We start from the raw sequence: 16,452 nt of genomic DNA, 5'->3' as shown, positions 1-16,452 counted from the left end.
AAAGATGTTGATGTTATAGGGGAGCGAGTGGCTACACTGGAGGACAAGAGTGATGCCACAGCGACTGAAATGACCATGCTCCAACAGGAAATAATTTGCCTCCAAGATCAGCATCTGGACACCCAAGTACACCTTGAAGACTTGGAAAACAGATCACGTGGGCACAACATCAGAATCCGGGGGTCAAGACCTCAGATGATACCAAAGACCTCTTCGCCTTCACAGTGGGCTTTTTCTGACATATTTTGGCAGTTCCCGACAGCACAGAAATAGTTCTTGACAGAGCGCATCGTGTGAGCCCACCACATGGCCCCAACGCCCCCCTGGCAGACATCTTGGTGTGTCTACAAGACTTCAAGACTAAAGAAGCCATCCTCTCAAAAGCGAGAACCCTTCATCCTGTCGCCTACAATGGTCATTCCCCGGTGCTTTACCAAGATCTAGCCTTGATCACCTTGCAACGCGGCCACCAATTCCACCCGGTGACGGAACACCATCGGCAACAGGGGATTCAATACTCATGGGGTCATCCATTTTGCCTCATATTTCGTTTCAACGGAAAGCTCCATCAGATGCCCTCACTCATTAATTCCTGCCACCTCCTGGGCTTAGAAGTTCCTAGCGAGGAAGACAGCGAAAGCACCAACTCAGGGCCCGAGACCACTCCCCCCGGGTGGCAGCGTCAGGGCCAAAGACAGCGAATTCAGAAACCAAACAAAGCAGACATAGCAAAGATCCAGCAAGACGCACTAGCCTCTGCAATGGAGGCCCTGGCAGGGGCGAGCCAGACAGCTGAATGACCGGTGGATGCTGTACGCTCCCGAAACTGGCTTCCTGACTGGTGGAGGATGGTGGGGGGAGCAGGATCCCTCCTCTTGGTCACACCACGAGCCCCGCCATAACGACCTCCTGGACACCCCGGGACATCGGACATTACTCTTGGAACTTATCCTTTCTCCTTGTTTCCCTTCTCCTTAATACAGCCTGGACTTTTCCACGGACTGAGTTTCTTTCGGGGTTTTATTTTGGTTGTGGGTTCCCTAGTCCACCTTCCTCTTTTGCCAGTTTGCACCCTTTCATTTTTGCGTCGCTCGGTTAACTTACCGACATTCGTTCCTCCACATCGACCACAACACATATTGCACCTTAGCCCACTCACTGTCTCCTGATGCCATGCAACTCACTTAAAGCCCTCATGCTTAACGTTGAACAACCCAATTAAGCGCAGATCGATCCTTAATTATCTTGAGCAATCCACAGCAGACATATGCTTCTTACAAGAGACACACCTTCTCTCTAAAGATCACTACAGGTTGAAATCCCGGGCTTTCCCAACACAGATGTTCTCCTCCCACACATCCAAATCACCCGGAGTTGTCATATTGGCCTCCCACTCCTTCCAGAAGGAGGCAGAAATCAGGGGTCGCCTACTCACATATCAATTCTCCTTGGGTCGCGTGACACTCGGAGTAGGTTCCATAAATGCGCCTAACCATGGGCATATTAAATCCCTCCTCCAAGCCCTTCGGGAAGCTGCCGCAACTTGGGACCGCCACTTACTTCTGGGTGGAGACCTTAATATTGTCTTTGACAATGATATGGACCGCTCCTGCCAAAGAACACACCAAGCAGGAGTACTCACATCCACGGGACTGGCCCATCTTCAGGAGTTAGGACTGCTCGATCTCTGGTGCCACCTTCACTCACACACTCGTAGCTACATCTTCTATTCTGGGGCAAACAAAACGTATGCACGGCTAGACTACTTTCTCTGCTCCTCCTCACTTAGGGCCCATGCACTAAGCGCTGACATTCTGACAGTTTCCTCTCGGATCACTCCCCTGTCCTGGCCTCTTTTCTCTTGCCGGCCTCGGAGTGACCCCTCAGGCACTGGCACTTACATGACACGCTGCTACACCAAACATCTGTAATCGAACAAGTCCAGAAAGCTATCACAGATTTCGTCGCCCTCAATGCTAACCCCAATACCTCTTTGGGGACACAATTGGGGGCGCTGAAAGCGGTCATACGGGGGTATTTATAGCCATATCTTCCACCAATAACAAAGAGAGGAGCCACAAGCGGGCAGAGCTCACTCAAAGAATTTCTGAGCTAGAACAGATGCACCAATGTACTGGTGCCTCCCGCACCTGTCGTCAACTATGCGTAGAACACAAACAGCTTGCTGCCTTAGATCAACTTAGGGCCGAATACGCAGCCCTCAGGCTTAGTCACTCCTACCAAAGGGGGGGACAGATGCAGCTGTTTATTAGCGAACTGTTGGAACCTAAAGTTGTCAGGTCACCTAGGGTAGCCTGGCCTAGGGTAAGACAATCACTAACAGAGGCACATGTGTAAAGGTTGCGTACCACCCAGCAGTAACTTCAAGCAATTCCACTAAAAAATGACGCTACACCAATCTTTGTGTAAAAATATGAGCTGTTTTATAAAAATAGTGCTGTTTCACTTTATCCTTTCTTTTTGTTTCACACCATTAATTCTCCTTTTCACATTTCAAAGACACATTTTACTTCTTTTGACAAATTTACCTAGAAATTCCACACCAAACTTAATCCACCAAACTTCTCTTAATACTGCAGGCTGGAACAAAATGATCAGTGGTGAAAGGCAATTGGCTTATTCAATTCCCCCAGAAGTCTATCAACATTTTAAACCCTCAGAGTAATGATGACAACCAAGGTTTTCACATTTGACCCCATGGGCTAATTAATCCCCGCACTGTACAATGTTCTGGGGACAGGTAGGCTGATTCTAACTCCTGCTCGAGGATTGCTCTTACTAAGACTGTATAAGATATGCTATTCTCACCACATTTCCTCCTTTCACCCTGAAGAACCTGTCCCAAGTTACCACTGGTTTCCACTGTCAATTGGTGGATGCTGTCTAGCTTTATTTCATAGACCGGTTCTGCTGCCTGGATAGTGTCAGAAACCCTTTTTCCCAAGTAACCGGTCAATCACGAGTACATAGGCATAAAATCCAAGCCGGTTCCCCACAGCGTTAGATACCGTAGGGGTTCAGATCTCTTTCTCTTCCTCAAGGCTTGTCTTGTCCCAATCGGTAGATAGGAAGACGAGCTTTTACCTTAGGGTCTGAAAAAGCTTCAGGGACTCTGCTGCATTTCTGCCCCACGAACCCTGACGCTTTGAAAGGAAAATCACCCCGCTTAGAGAATTCCCCAAAGCTGAGTTAGCCCTTGGTCCTCCGGATAGACACCCAAGACCTTCGCCGCTTCTCCCCTCCTTGTCAGTCCCACACACGCGGCCTGACCAGACGCCGGTCACGCCGCTTCGCTTCTCTCCCGAGCCTGCGCAGCACTCCAGTCACTTCGGCGCCTCAGGAACCATTCGCGTTGACACTACGCATGCGCGGCCTTGAGTCAGCGCTTTTATGTCCTGGTACTGCTCTGTACCACACGGAGCCTGCGCAGCGCCTGGAACACTACTTTCGACAGAGAGATGCGGCGCCTTACTGGCAGCGGATTCAATTCCGAGGTAAAACACTCCTGACAACCTCTACTCCGTTGTGCCGGGTTGAGGCCGGACACTTCTTTAGGATCACTACTTCAGTCTCACCAGACACTGGGGGTTTAGGGAACAGGGATCTCCCTCCTTCTGCTCCACTCAAGCCTGGCCCTGATCTGGGGAGGGGACGCCTCCGGTTGCCCTCACCTGACAGTGCCTCTCTGTCCTCGCCTTCAGCCACCACCTCGGAGTCCCAGCGGAACTCTCACCCCAAGGGGGAAAAGGTCTCCTGAATCCACGACTTGACAGGGTCAGGTCAGAAGAGGAGGGATAGCGCTACTACAGCAGGGACCGCGATCCAGCAGATCTGTCGCTCTCCACAGTGTGCCCGTCTCCTCCTTCAGCCGCCTACACTCCTGCCCCAACTCTCCTCTTCACGCCAAAAACCAACATAAAATGGCTTCCTGACCTCTGCCCTTATATAGCCTGTCCACACAGGGTCCAGTGGGGTCCAGAAGGTTCTGGAAGGCCCCAATGTTAATCTATGGGGGCATTCTAGGGAATGGCAGTTGTGACAGTTGGTAGCCACCATTTTGTTGAACTAAGTGGATTCCTGTCATGAAAGGTACCTAGGCCTGAGGTGAAAAATCATGAGGGTGAAAGAACATCTATCCCACAGGCCAACACCATAAAAATCTAGTGGACACAAAAAAAATATAAGGGGTATGAGGGGCAAAAAGGGGACAAAATGAATAATGAATAGGAGGGGCTACGCAAAAGGCCAGACAGGTCTAACAAACTGCAGGAGGCTAGGCAGAGGCAGGGGCTCCATACGATCCAGATGCCGGGGGGCGAGCTGGTTTCCGATGACACGGCCATTGCGGAAACGTTCCAGGACTTTCATGCTGACCTTTACATGGGAGATCCTCTGGATGTCCAGACTAACGCTGACTATATAGCCAACGCTCAGATGCCCACTCTGTCTCAAGCTCAGGCCGATCACCTGGACAGGGCTATTCAAATTGAGCAGGTTCTTAAGCTAGGCAAATCACTGGGCCCAAATGGCTATACAGCTGTCTTTTGTAAAGCATTTTGCAGCCAATTGGCCCCCATCCTGACGCCATTGTTTAATACTTTTGAGCAAGCGGGAGCCATACCCAGGGAAATGCTGAAGGCAGCGATAGTTGTTCTTCCAAAGCTGGGGAAAGACAGGACGATCTGCAGTGCAAACAGGCCAATCTCTCTTTTAAACACAGACATCAAACTATACACTAGCAGTATAGCGGCTCATTTAGCTCCATACATGACCCAGCTGGTTGAAATGGAACAAGCAGACTTCATCCCGCAGAGGCAGACCAGCGACAATACTAAATGCATTCTGCATCTGATCGAGTTGGCGACCCGCACCCAGGGAGAATACATGTTCCTGGTCATCGATGCGGAGAAGGCCTTCGATAGGGTCCCCTGGCCTTACCTAGAGATGGTCCTGCTGGCTGCTGGATTCGGCGAGAAGCTACGGACCCGGATTTTAAATTGCTATCGATGCCCCATGGCGACAGTCCGCATTAACGGTCACACATCCTCCCAGTTCTCTATCGGGAGGGGCACTAGGTAGGGGTGCCCCCTGTCACCCCTCCTCTTTGCACTTTATATGGAGCCCCTGGAGTGTAGAATCCGAAAGCATCCCCTTATAACTAGGATTAAATTTGGGGGAGATATCCACTCTGTCAGCCTCTATGCAGACAACCTTCTTCTTTCTTTCTCCAACCCCATGAGTCCCTTTCTCACTTTGCCACTGGATTCAAGCAAGCCGGGCCGAAGACGGCTGGAATGCCAGAAACCGGTCCTCGGAAGCTTGTTTCCGGTACAGGGAGACATGGCTAGGCAGTTCGGGCTGGACTGTTCCCATGAGGCACAGGGTCAGACTGATGTGCATATAGCCATGTCTGAACTGGGGTGGCAGAGTGGGCTAAAGAACGGTGATGGATTAATCCCAGATCTTTTGACTGGGTGTGAGTGTTTGATTGATTCAGATGCTCCGTCCATCACCACCCCCTTTTGTACTGCTTTCTTTATAAACATCATAGGCCTCCAAACCTATATGCTTCATATATCCTGAGTACTATAATGGACTCCTGGGATCGCACGAATGTCTCCAACCAGCTAACCACCTTCCCATCACCCCTCACGCCATTATTCGATAACCCAAAGTTTCGTCCTGGCACGTTTGCTTCTGCCTTTAGGACGTGGCACTCTTCTTCCTGTAGGTCGCTGGGCTACCTCTTCGACATCGATGGTATAATCCCATTCCCGCAACTCAGGGAGGACTACGGTCTCCCGGAGTTGGAGCGTTTGCCATATTTACAGGTCACACACTGGGCACTGCATCCAACTGTTAGACCACAGGCCCTGGCTCCTGACACCGTATGAAAAGTGGCTTTTAACACGCACCTCTGATAAGAAAATTATCTCTGAACTCTACAAAATGCTGTTGACCACTACTACATACACATACAATGTAGGTCGTTCCAGGTGGGGAAAGGGACCTGGGGAGAGCACTAAGCCATGACGAATGGGATGACACTTACCATAGGGCAAGGCACTCGGTGTATCATATGGGCCTCACAGAGACCATGACCAAAGTTGCTACTTATTGGTACTACACACCTGAGTGCATACACCACTTCGACCGGCGCCAGAGTGACCGGTGTAGGAGGGAATGCGGGGAGATGGGTACCCTAGAACACATATACTTTGGAGCTGTCTTATTATACAACCACACTGGACCCAAGTTCTCGACGAAGTAGATCTACACCTTGAGACACAGCTCCCATGCTTCCCCTTATACATTCTCTTTGGCCTGCCCAATCCGCTGACATATCCACTTAAATCGCGGAAGGGCCGGCTGATTGCTATTGCTCTAGGAGCGGCGACACAAAACATCTTGATCCACTGGCGCTCTAACCAGCACCCGACGCACACCGGTTGGCTCCAGCGGTTGTGGTCAGTGCTGGGCATGGAGAAACTTTCTCTTACGTTGGCAGGCAGAGGGTCTGAATTCCATGAGTTGTGGCGACCTTTCCTCACCTTGTTAGTGTTGGAGTTCCGGGGGCTTACATGCCCTCGGTATCTGCGACTCCTTCGCCTTTCAGATACACAAATTCCAGACGCCGATCCTAAGGGGAAACGTAAACCTAGACGATAAGCATTAGCTTCCTTTCCTTTTTTCCTTTTGTTGTTCAAGGTGGACGAGGGAGGGAGGGGTGGGGGGCAGGGGAGGGGTGTGGGGTCTTAGTAAATGTTCTCTTTCTTTATCAAGTTTTAGGGCTCGCTCCATGCTTAATACCCTTGGTAACAACTCATATTGCGACCTTGCAGTCCTACATGCACTGATGTACTGGAGATGGGACACTTGGTTTTTTCCTGTCAGTTTAAAAATCAATAAAAGGTTTAAACCTAAAGTTTGAGGTTTGCAAGGGATTCTGGTAACATAACCTTGTGCGAACCAGACAAGTCACCCCATCCTGGATTCCCCTGGGTCTCTAGTTTTCAAAAATGTATAGGTTTGCTAGGTTTCCCTAAGTGACGGCAGAGCTAAGGTTCAAAATCTACAACTAGCACTTTACAAAAAAAGGGTCAGTTTTCACTGTGAAAATGTGGTGTGTCCACGTTGCGTTCTGGGCCATTTCCTGTCGCGGACACTAAGCCTACCCACACAAGTGAGGTACAATTTTTCTCAGAAAACTTTGGGGAATGCGGGGTGGGTGGAATTTTTGGGATCAACACAGATTCCAGAACTTTCCAACACAGAAAATTGAGGATTTTTTTAAAAAAAATGTAAGTATGAGGTTTGCAAGGGATTCTGGGTAACAGAAGCAAGTGAGAGCCAGACAAGTCACCCCATCCTGGATTCCCTTGGTGTCTAGTTTTGAAAAATGCATAGGTTTGCTAGGTTTCCCTAGGTGCCGGCAGAGCTAGGATTCAAAATCTACAGCTAGGCACTTTACAAAAAAAGGATCTGTTTTCACTGTGAAAATGAGGCGTGTCCACGTTGCGATTTGGGCAGTTTCCTGTCAAGGGCACTAGGCTTACCCACACTAGCGAGGTAACATTTTTCTCGGAAGACTCTGAGGAATGCCGGGTGGGTGCAATTTTGTGGATCCACGCAGATTCCAGAAGTTCCCACCACAGAAATGTGAAGACAATGTGTTTTTTTTACAAAGTTTGAGGTTAGCGAGGGATTCTGGGTAACAGAACCTGGTGAGAGCCAGACAAGTCACCCCATCCTGGTTTCCCCTCGGTGTCTAGTTTTCAAAATCAAAAATTTATAGGTTTTCTGGGTTTCCCTAGGTGCTGGCAGAGCTATGGTTCAAAATCTACAGATAGGCACTTTGCAAAAAAAAGGGTCAGTTTTCAGAGTAAAAATGAAGTGTGTCCATGTTGCATTTTGAGCTGTTTTCTAATGCGAGCATTAGGCCTACCTACAAAAGTGAGGTACCATTTTTATGGAGAGACTTATGGTTACACAGAATTGTAGAGCAACTGTTATTACCTATTGACTTTCGATGCATTTCTGCTTTCCAAATGAAAGACAATGTGTAAAAAAGAAGTCACTTTGAAAAATGTTCTATAATTCTCATGCTATTATGGGTATTCACAATTTCGGAAATGTGCAAATAGCTACTGTTTCTAAACTCTATATTTTGTTCCAATTTCAGAAATATATAGGTGCCTTTCATCCCGATTTATCACTATATATATATTTTCCCAAAGTAATTGCTATGTACCCGGTACATAATCGAAAAAACATTGAAAGATGCTGCTCAGTTATTGGCTCTGGGATTTGTCGTTTGTGGTGAACCTACAAGTCCTATATATCCCCTCAACCAGAAAGGTCTAGCGGATGTAACTGTATATTGCTTTCAAACATTTGTCATATTTAGAAGAAGTTACAGGTGAAAACGTTAGCACAAATGGCTGTTTTTTTCAACTCATTTTCAATTTTTCCTATTTTCAACTGTTAGTATCTATAAAGAATCTACACGAATGACCCCTTTCTGAATTCAGAATTGTATTGCTTTCATACCCATTTCTACCATTAATTGGAAGAAGATTGAAAGCACAAAAATTAGCAAAAATCGTCTATGTCCCAGTAAAATGCCAAAACTGTGTAAAAATGTAGGTTTTCTGACAAAAGTTTGTCAGTCCCTTAAAGCTGGAAACATTGTGATTCCAGCCCCACAAACCCTTTGTTGATACCATTTGCAAGGAAAATACCAGATGCTTTCATTTGCAGCAGTTATTTCCTTTTTTTTCCCCAAAAAACAAAACAAATGTGGCTGTATTTTGGCAAATCTTTGGGTCCCCTCCAGGGGAATCCACAAACCCTGTGTACCTTTAGAATCCCCATGATGTTGAGAGAAAAGGATGCAAATTTGGCGTGGATACCTTATGTGGTAAAAAGGTTACAGGGGCCTAAAAGCGAACTACCCCAAATAGCCAAAAAAAGGCTTAGCACAGGGGGGAAAAAGCCTAGCCGCGAAGGGGTTAATCATTTTCCATCCACCCCGCTAATAAAGAGATGCCTTGGGAGTGGGTGAAGAAATGCTATTTATACGTAGCTTTCCCCAGACACACCAATATACAAAGAGCTTCCTGGAATACTGTTGAGTCTACCCTGACTTCTAGGGTCAGGGTGAAACTGATGGAGCAGGGGAGTGACAAAACCTTTTTTGTGTACCCCTTGCAAAATCAAGTTATCATAATCATAATATGTATTATTGGTGTGAAGTGTATTAACTAACCAACAAAAAGAAAAGCATACACAGAAAAGTACACATGGGAAATTAACTTGCTGATTTTGCAAACACTAATGTAATAATCATGTGAACATGCCATACTAATATAGTGCAGTGATGCTTCTAATTATATAGACCTATGCATTTATGTTTATTGTGAGTTTTTTGTGGCAAAACGAACAAGTTTGGTAAGTAAACAATGCATTTATGTTGCTTTCCTCAAGGTAACTTCTAACAGGGTGAAATTAGAATGGCGGGAGGTAAACAGAAGGGCTTTAATTCTAAATTCTAACGTCTGTTGTGTTTGTTTTCATATTAGTTCCCATTGAGGCCTGTACGAGACTCTGAGAAAGTATGGTTCTACGCATGCGCGACTGTGCTCGAGAGATGTTTGAACGACCTGTGCCCGGGCTACTGATGTCAAGGCCAGCTTGGCCTAGAACACCGGACTGATGCCAAAGGATGCTCGAGTTTGTGAGCCTGGGAAAATTGAGTGAAGTAACTACATGATGTATAAATAATACAAGGACAGGATGATGAGTTGCAAATGGGACAATTTTGACAGTATGAGAAACATGGAAGTTACAGTGCAAAATTTGGACAATAAGGAGATAAGGTGATCTTCACCACCCCTCTAATGGACCAATGAGGAATGAGTATGGACCCTAAAGTTTCAAATTTTAGTTAGATAGTTAGGGAAAGAAGGGTATAAAAGAGCCAGTATGAAAGAGAGAAAAAAGCTGTTCCTGATTTTTTTTTCGCTCCACGACATGCTGTCGGTCTGAACTTTGGGTGCCAAGATTTTGAATTTTTCTTGACTTTAACTTTTGATGGGGTATAGAATTGAATGTGGAGTCATGATGGGAGGTAGACATCGAGGAAGATAGAGAGTCAGATTTTTGGGAACCTGTGTCATTTATTCCTGTCTCTTCCTTCAACGAACTTGGTAATATATTTCTCTAAAATTCTTATTTCTTAATTGTTTGCTAATAAATGTCAGATTTATTGAAATCAATTTTTTCTCCTTGACTAAAATTATAGAAATGTTTTAATAAGAAAATTATGAGCTAAAATGTTAGAATTAAAAAAGTCATGACAGAATAATTAAAATAATAGGAAAAATAAAGATAAATGGGAATAGTAAATAAAGATGGTCTTGATTTTCCATCAACTAACTTCTACTAGCTGGTCCATCGAATGAAACAGTGGGGTACCTTGATGTTATTTCCTATGAATCTAGGGAATGAGAATCTTTCATATATGCATATGTACATAATGTATAGAATTAAAAATGTAGATTAATAGGGTACTCAGCTGTCCAGCAGCTCGCCTTCTAATTTCACTGATCTTGGGAGTAGTGTGATTGTGTGAATGAGTGACTCGTGGTGCTATGGGCCCCACCGACGAGTGAAGTAAGATAACTCCTGAGTAAACTGAGATGAATGGGAGGGTTGTTTAAGAGCTGCGCTGGATCAAACCCAATGATGAAGCATGCCACTACTAGAGTAGGTGAGGGTTGTATATAAAAAGGATCCATTTTCCTTTCTTCCACCTCTCACAGAGGTGGTGTCTAGTCATGAAGCGCACTCTTTCTCTCATTAGGCAAAGGGAACAATGCTTAGCTGGAGCTACAGGAGGCGTTTCAGAGCGGAGCAGCAGGGTTATGGGCATCAAAGCACTTTCCCTAATGCGTGGTTCTACTCACAGATCTCCTTCTGGCCATCTCAATCAATTCCTGCAGCAGTGTCTGATGCTGTCGATTGTCACCATAACAAGAATACATTTTACTTAAACATAGCTTCAGCTCCTTTACCAGCATGGCTGCCAGTACTACTTCCATTATGAATTTCTGTTGCAGCATGCTCGTATTCAAATCTGTGCATCTTTAGTTTGTCCAAACTTCTTTCATTTGGAGAGAAAGTAACAGTGACTTACTGCAAATTTGGCTTAGGTGTAAATGTGTATTTTTATAAGGCTATGAACCCAGAGCTAACAAAATGGCAACTGGCTGTATGTTGTAATTTACGATATTGCCTCATTTCTCTCACACCAGTGCTTAGCCATTTTAAAGATGTATTGTAGGGCTAAAAGCCCAAAAAAAGATTCATCAGCCATATATTTGAACACTACCTTAGATGACAGAAAATACCACATTAAAAATGATACTCATCCCCACCAAGATTTCGGCTCCACAAGAATGGGTACAATGGAGATTATTGAGAAATCATTACATCTTCATGTAAAAATGTGTGTATTACATGTTTTGGTCCTTTCATTGCACAAAAAGCATTGGTATAAACCCCTTCTATTTTTAAGGAACCGTGGAAACATTTTCACAGTTATGTGTGAAATACTGATTTTGTCATCATAATGGTAGTCCCCAAACAACTGTGCAGAGGTTTTACATTGCCCAGGCTACTAGGATTATGCAGCTTGAAGAACCAAGGTTCTCAAAATAATGCAGCAAAAACTGCAAATTACGTGACACTTTGCTGGTGGTATTATTTTCATCCGTTTGTGCTAGAAACAACAATTTTGGTAAAATCTGTATATTTTGGAAAGTATGCACATTCAGTAAATCCATAAATATGCTGCAAACTCTGCAGCCACAGATTCACATATATCCACTGATCTCACTATCAGCAGTGGTTGGTGACATTTGAAAGTGGTGGAGTGTAAAAGTTATGGATGAGTTTTATGTAGCGAACAACCACTGTATTTTCATTTATTTTTTCCTTTTCATCATTTTGAAAACTGTGGACTCTGATGATGAGGGCCCCATCGCACCAGTCTGCTTAGAATCACAATTACAACTGAAATAAGTGCTCACTGTCCTGTGTGCTTTGCAGAGAGGCCAAAGATTGCTTGGCCATGTATTCTGAATACCTTTTTGTTCCACTGACAGATCCTGTGAGAAATTCACAGAATTAATCTTGTTTTTCATGCCATTTTAACAATGAAAACCAGGAAAATTAGGTTAAAGTGTCCCTCGGGGGAGATGTGAGCAACACAACATGTAAGGTGGATGGCATACAGGTGGAGAAGCGTTGTACTCCTAACACACTTCCTGAGAAAGAGAACAGCAATCAGCTAACCAAGTTCTTCCCTCCATAACACGATGTCTCTCCTCCCAGTCAGCAGTAGTGGCTGCTATGGGGCAGCAGTGGTTGGGTAGGGTGGGATGGGGCAGGTTTAAAAAAAAGAAAAGAAAAAAGAGTCAAAAAATAACTTGTAATTACCTTCCCGGTGGCTGCCTCTCCTCCGTCCTACTGTACATGCAGGAACAGGAAGCACCCAGATTCCCCTAACCAATCATGAAGCTGCTGTCACCTGCATGACAGCAGCAATGTGATTGGTGGGAATGCCCTGGTTCAGCGCTCACAGAGGGTATGGAAGGCTGTGCATGTTCTTCACCCATGCTGTGCAATACAGCTGAGTGGAGAACATGCTAAGTGCGCATGACTGTTTGGCCGGCCCAAGACGGCCTGCCATACCATGCGTAGTTAGAAAGTGCCCACCACTCCTCCCTCTGCTCTGTGGGCAGCATCACCCCGCCCCACACCTACAGAGCCACTAGGGAAAAATTAAATAATAATAATATGGTGATATTAACATTTTATTTTTCCTGTGGGGCGACAGTCTTCTGCCGTAGTGGTCAGAACTGATAGCATATCTCTTCCCTACACCTGTGCATGTATGAAATTCAAAGTTAGTGCCTCATTACGATGGCTGTGGGACTGATGGAGCAAAGATTTGCACGAGAAGCGACTTGCTTGTAATCATGAACCTCGAATAACCCTAACTATGTAATCAACATGTTTGTCTTACTAAATTACCCTTCTTTCCTTTATATTGGGTATCCGAGTGAAGCTTGCTTATGTGTTGTCTAATCCTAATACGCTTGCATTTAAGATGGCTGCTGCTACAGGGGAATTTCTACTGTGCATGTGTCTGTCACACCCACGTGACATGACGTACTCGCAGCTTTGGAGGGAAGTCTGTTGCATCTGCGCACTAGTGTTAATATGGCTGTTCTGTGTTCTCACATGCGAGAGGCTTGCACTGCTGCTTTTGCTAAGCTGTTCATTCTGCCTAATCCTAACGCTATAGTTTATTATAAAGTAATGGGTATAGTGTAGAAATTCATGGTATACAGTGTATTCATTTATTCTGTGTTCTAAAACGGTTTCTTTTCCATTTCATGTTACACTTTGAAAACTGGTCTGTCTCGTAACGCTGTACTCCATCTTGGTTGAAACTGCGACTGCGCGAGAATCGCAAGTCTCCGGAGCAGTGACCTTTGGACTATTGCCAAGGAGCTGACTGACATCCATTGTTAGGAAGAAGAAATCGACATGAGAACCTGAATTTGATGGGCGTGGACATAAATTTGAATAAGGAGACGGAAAAAGTCTAAGATTTAGGTGGTGTAATGACCTGTCCTCCTCATTTGTCCAATCGAAATTGGGGATCCTTACACTTGCAACATTTGGGGGGTGGTACACTGACCTGGAAAACAGTATAACTAGTGTAGGTTTAGCTAAAGAAATTGTCTGACTTGTCCGAATAGCTGACCTGTCACTGACCCAACGCACTCAATAGGTGACTAAGAGCAGAGGGCTGCAGAGCACTCTATCAGGAGGTTCGAGAACCCAATCAGGGTTCTGGGAAGTTGAAGCGCTGGCGAAGCACTTTGCTGGTGAAAGCTGTAACCCAATCGGGGTTTTGGCTGATTCCTTGCAGAGATGGAATAGCGCAGGCGTTGCAACCGAAACTGCGGGTGCTGGTCTTAACCTTTGGTGGTCCAGTCCTGATCCAAATCCTGGGGTTTACCTTGTCCTGTTTTTCCTGATCTGCACCTGCTCGCCTACTGGCACTGAAATCTTTGGGTTTCTTCTGTCCTTTCCAACTGACCCGTGGCCAGGGTTGGTCTTCACACCATTCTAGGTAAATATAAATCTGTGTGGGTAATTGTCAAAATAATTTGCGTCCTTTTCTTTACCTTCCCTGAATTTGCAAAGCTTTGATTGCATATGTTCCCTTTTCCTTACCCTTCCCTTAGTAAATGATAAATTCATGTTTTGCTGCTTATTAGAGTGCCCCACTTTCTTACCCACCTTTTAGCTGAATGCGAATGCTATAACATTTTTCATGATAGTATATATGTTCTTTTTCTTCACCCTCCCTTTAAGGAGTTAAGCTTGATTATTTGAATGTATAATGTGTTCCAATTTTTTAATAATAATAATAATAATAATAAAGGAGTTTGTAGAGCGCATGGCGACGCCATCTCGGCGTGTCCCCGCGCTGTGGAGAGAAAGGCATAACCATGACCGAGAGACAAAATCTATAGGGCGTACAGGTAGGTCTTTAAAAGTTTTCTAAACTTGGTTTCAGTGTCTGCTAGCCTGATGTTCGCTGGAAGGGAATTCCATTTACCTTCCCTATAGTTGTGTGCTAAAATTGAGTGTCGATATTGCATATTGTGTTCTCTTTTTCCAAACCACTAATAATTGCAAAACTGTTGGTTTAGTATGTTCCTTTTCTTTACCCGCCTTTAGTCAAATTGCGAAAGACTGTTTCTGAAAATAGTATGTTCCTTGTTTTACCTTCCCTTTATTTCAAACTTTTCTAAATGGTTGGCATAATCTATCTGTTGCATAGCTATGCACTGTTTCTGATCTTGGTTATTGATAGTTTAATCGCTTTTAATCTATGGCTCATGACCTTTGATGATGATTAGATAAAGAGTTTGAACCTACCCTGAGTCTGTGGTTATTATATGAGTGCCAATGTTATAGTATTTTGATTGCCTTTCTTTACAAATAACTCCCTGATCCATGTGGTCATAAGTACCAAGTGACAAGGATTGGTAAGTCAATGGTATAGGAATTAGTGGAAATAAAATAAACTGGTAGTAGAGTGTGGGTTACCTGATTAAGTAAATGTATAATTGAATTATGGGCCCAGGTGAGTATTGGTAAAATTATAACCGGGCGACCTGCACGCTCTATCAGTATATTTCTTTGGTAGCAGTAGGATGGTTAGGGATTAGTTAAAGATAGGTAGGTAGTTAGTTAGTTAGTTGGTTAAGGTTCATATTTCATTGATTGATCAAATGTGATATTATTTTAAATGTTTTCTTAATGAATTTGATGCTGCTATATTGAATTTTTTGTATTAACCAAAATCGTTCGTACCTGTTATATGTTTTGTCTGGAATCCCCGGGGGCAGAATAGCGGGTGGTAAATACTGAGGTCACTTACCTGGAGGAAGTTAGTGCATGGTTGGGCAGAACCGGAAGCACTGTTTAGGGTTTTCTGTATGAATGTGTGAATAAGTAATAGCAAGGAGTTCGCTGGCAAAACATTTGTTGTGATATCACCTAGTAAGGGTCACACAGAAGGAGTAGCAGGTTCATCTGAGCTTGATTGATAGCAAAGGGGTTCGTTGGTGAAACTTTGGTCTTAGTATATATCCCGGAGTGGATAAAGTTTGAAGGAATAGCAGGTTCTCTAATGCTTTTGTGAAGGGTAGGCGGAAGGGATCCACTCGTAGTGTATACAAAGTAAACGGAAGGGATTTACTTGCAGTGAAATATTTCTTTCCTTTCTAGTCACATGGATACAGTGGCGAATGTTTTTACGTTGTTGAATAATAAAATCTGCACTTTAAAATCGAAAAGAATTGAGTTTTCATATTACCTTGTGAAGGAGGGAGCCCGTTGCGGAGCTGCGCTGACGTCACTCAGAGCCGCGCTGGTATTGGTCAAGGCAGCGGGTGTGTAGCTGAGATAGCATTGTAAAGGAGGGGTGAGCGCAGGAGCGTGGGAACTCATCTAACGGAAAAGCCGTGCAATGATTGGTTGGAATTATTTGAAACCGCAGTGTTGCTTGGTTGAAGAAAAATAAAAGACGAGCTAGTATTGGAAGCAGTTAGTAAACAGAAATTAGCATTTTCGCACAATTTGAATTTTTCATTTATTCATCCAATCTTTATTTCGGTCACTTGGGGCCAGATGTAGGTAAGTTAATTTTACCGATTCATAAATACCGAATTTGACCGATTCGCTATTTATGAATCGGTAAAATGGAAGGGGGGAGATGTTGAAAGAATCGGTAATTGAATTACTTTGACACCCTCTAGCACCCCGATTTAAGGCATGTGT

This window comes from Lissotriton vulgaris, chromosome 1_1 (assembly GCF_964263255.1).
Source record: "Lissotriton vulgaris chromosome 1_1, aLisVul1.2, whole genome shotgun sequence".
Classification (NCBI taxonomy): Eukaryota; Metazoa; Chordata; class Amphibia; order Caudata; family Salamandridae; genus Lissotriton; species Lissotriton vulgaris.
The sequence above is the reverse complement of the archived record's forward strand: the minus strand, read 5'-3'. Positions refer to the sequence as shown.